Here is a 3,876-nt window from a genome sequence, read left to right on the forward strand (position 1 = left end):
TTGCCTTATAAAGGGCGAGACGATTTGGCCACATTGCGCATTTATAAGATAGGGTATATCGACAATATATCCCTGCCTTATAAAGCACGATGCAGCGTCAAAACGCCCCCTTTATTATGAGATGTGGTTTTGACCAAGCAAAACCCATCTTTAAAGCGTCGATCCTCACCAAGGAGAATCAAGGCTTTTCCCGATCGCCTCACCAAGGAGAGCAAAATGGGGTAAAAGGACTAATTTGCAAATTCTCAGAAAAAGAGGGTTAATTTGCAAAATTTCCATAAAGCGTCGATCCTCACCAAGGAGAATCAAGGCTTTTCCCGATCGCCTCACCAAGGAGAGCAAAATGGGGTAAAAGGACTAATTTGCAAATTCTTAGAAAAAGAGGATTAAATTGTAAAATTTCTATAAAGCGTCGATCCTCACCAAGGAGAACCAAGGCCTTTCCCGGTTGCCTCACCAAGGAGAACAACGGGGGTAAAAGGGACCAATTTGCAAATTTCCAAAAAAATGGACTAATTTGTAAATTTGCAAATATGCCAAAAAAGTAGCTCACCAGCATATGAAGGAAGCGCGCCATCAGTCGATGCAGCAGGAAAACGACCTCTCGATACTCGCGACATAATGGCCTACAAAAAGAATTCAAGAGGTCAGATCTAGAAATAAAAATCACTTTTTTATCCCCTAAAAAGGCGAGCTTGAGGCATCAAATCACACCCTCAACCCTTATATGCGATCCCGCTATTCCATACACTAGATCAAACATGAAATAGATCAAGATTATGGAGATATACCTGAGGGGAAGCTCGAGGATCCGACAAAAATTAGATCTTGGAAGTGCTCGAACCACGCGCTCGAGGGGCTCGAAAGAGAAATTCCAAAAATGGAAGTTTCGAAGGATTTTTCAGTCAAGGATCAAAAGGAGTACTAGATCTAAGACGAATATCAAGTTTTTAAGGAGATCGGACACTCGAGGGAAGAGAAATCAAGAAAGTAGGACAAGGGGGGGGCCGGCCCTAGGGTAAAGAAAAAGAAAAGAAAAAAAAAAACCCCTTTATATAAAGTGGACCGGGTTTAGACCAAACCGAACCGGACCGGACCGGGTTCGAACCAAAATCCAAATTGAAGCCGAACCGAGCATCGAAACGACTTCAAATCGAGCGACGATTCAGCCCTTCATTTACTCACTCTTCTCCCACATGTTCGGAAGAGTCGAAGGATTTTTTGAACCGATTTACTGCCTTTTTTGGCTCATTTTAAGCCGGTTCAGCGCATTTGGGCGCAGAAAACACTCCGAAAAGTATACGAGTATAAACTGCTTCTTAACACTCCAATAAGGTATATGAGTATAAACTATTCCCTATTTTTGGTTTGAGAAGTTCCTGGAGAATATTGTTTATAAATATTCTTAAGGATAACTCAACCACACTACGCCGGACAACGCGTTGTGCATAAAGACTCGACGCCACAATCAATGGTCAGCTCAAAGGAATCGACTTCAAGTTCAGAAAATTCCGACAAACGGTCAGACAATAAATGCAGCACCGGAACTCTTACAGACTTTCGACAAAGCACCGAAAAGCCTGGAGAATTGAAGGAGTCAAGAACAGAAGCCATTCCGAGGTCCCGTTATACCGACTGAAGGTAGGGACAATCATATCCAAAGTATCCCAGACTCTTCTATAAAAGAACGAGACTGAAATACTTTGGAGGGGGTATCTGTAGGCATATAAAATTGCTTATAGGTCCCCTAGCATAGCTCGGCACAAACCGACGAACCAACGAGGCGACGAGATCGACGAATCGCACCGAGCCACCAAGGTGGCTCGGCCAGTGCCGGCCACCCAGAGGTGGCCGACAGTGGCCAGAGGTGGCCGACATTTCTCTTTTTGCGGGCACTGTCCTGAGAGCCTATAAATAGGCCTAGAGATGTTCATTTTCGGAGGTGGAACTTTCAAGAGCCGAAACTCTGCCGGATTGAAGAGTGAACTCGGAGCTTTGAAGACTTGAAGACTTGCACGTACAGATCTGATCCTCGGCGAGCACCTACGTCAGAAAAGGCAGGAATTCGAGAGGAAACAAAGAACAGATCTGAGATCTACACGATATCACACTCCGGATCTAAGCTTGGTCTTAGATCCCGAGATCCGAGCGATTATTCCCTTGGTGGACTAATCCCTCCCGGCTATTATTCCCTTCGTGGAATAATACCCGTATAATCGTGTAGATCCGACCGGATCTAGATCGTGCGGTGGTCCACGGATTAACCCCGGCGTCGGCAAAGAACCCACAAAAGCGAGAGACCGCAAAACAGGATCTCGCGATTCGTTCGACAAATAAGGAAAGTTGTAATTTTTTTTTCTGATTTAATTGTAACCGGATCTAAAAAAGACCGGATCTTTTGTAACCCAAGATGACAATTATCTCAATGAAGAAGAAAACCATTTTCCCCGCGAACAAATGTATCCATTGCAATAACGACTAGTTTTTAGATTATATCTTTTGTGGGTTTTGCCTTGTTTTTTGTGTTTTCCTCTGGTTTGGGCTGATATGTTGAGAGACTATATATAGTCCTCAACACTTATATTTTGAAATAGGAGTTTAAAACAAGTTTTGTAATTTTTTCTTAAAAGTTTTAAGAAAAATCAAATGAATGTTTATGTGAAGATAGTTTCACAAAGAGGCGAATCGAAATTTCATTTTTAAGGCACTTTACCTCAAATCATCATCTACAACTCTTTGTTTACATCGAGAACATTTCTAAAACATATATATCTAGCTTGTTTATATTTTAATTGTCATATAATATTTTCTAGATTAATTCGAGTTTGTTTTCATTTTTACTCGTTGATTTCACACATAACCAATTTGAGCTTAAGTATTTTTCACATATTATATATTTGGGTTGTGGTGAGTGATTCTTTGAGAGTGAGCTTAAATTTCATTCTCATTTGTATTAGAGAACAAATCTAGTAATTTGCACTTGTATTGAGAGAACACGTTGTAATACACAAGGATATTTAGAGGAGTGGTTGGTGAGTGACCGGGGTTAAATCCAAGAGGAGCGAGTTGATAGCAAAGCCTAGGGAGATGTTGTAAATCCAAGCGCTTGAGGAAGGTAACAGGGTAAGACCAACACTTAGAGGAGTGTATTGTGAGATTGACAACGTGTGATTGTTAACATTTTTGGTGAGCTAAAAAATCAATTGTGTAGCTATTTGAGTATAGCAGAGATTCTCCTCAAGGGTAAGGAGCAAAGACGTAGGTCGTGTGTCGACCGAACTCCGTGATCATTTGATTGTATTTGAGTTTGGCATTGACGTTCTTTTTCTTGTGCTTACCTTATATCATCTTTTTGTCTTACAGTTTATATCGCCCATTGTTTACTTATTTATCCTTGCATAAATCTCTTTTTATATCTCATTTGCTAGGATATTAGTTAATTAGTTTTTAATTTGGCATTGAATTGGATTAGATTAGAAAATACTTTATTCACCCCCTGTCTAGGGTAATTTCAATATCTTCATAGTTTGTATGTGAATTTTCATATGACTTTCTATCATATTTCATGTGTTTTGAAGTTATATGCGAATTTATCATGGTGTTTGCTACAAATTTTATTTTGTGAACCAGTACGTATTTCTCTTCCTTACACATTTAGATAATTCTTATTTAGATTTTAAGGTATATTGTATATCCTTGGTGTGTGTTTCTTTTAATAACAATAAAAAATGGAGAAAAATGGAAATTTTAAAAAAAATTTGAGTTTTATTTAGAGATTTTACAAGTGAATTTTTACGAGTTCTTACAAGTAGTTTCAAAGTGATAAGTGATCTCAAAGGTCAAAATTTTTTTTTTTTGGGGGGGGGGGGTTTATAG

Source organism: Asparagus officinalis, chromosome 4 (genome assembly GCF_001876935.1).
Source record: "Asparagus officinalis chromosome 4, Aspof.V1, whole genome shotgun sequence".
Taxonomy (NCBI): domain Eukaryota; kingdom Viridiplantae; phylum Streptophyta; class Magnoliopsida; order Asparagales; family Asparagaceae; genus Asparagus; species Asparagus officinalis.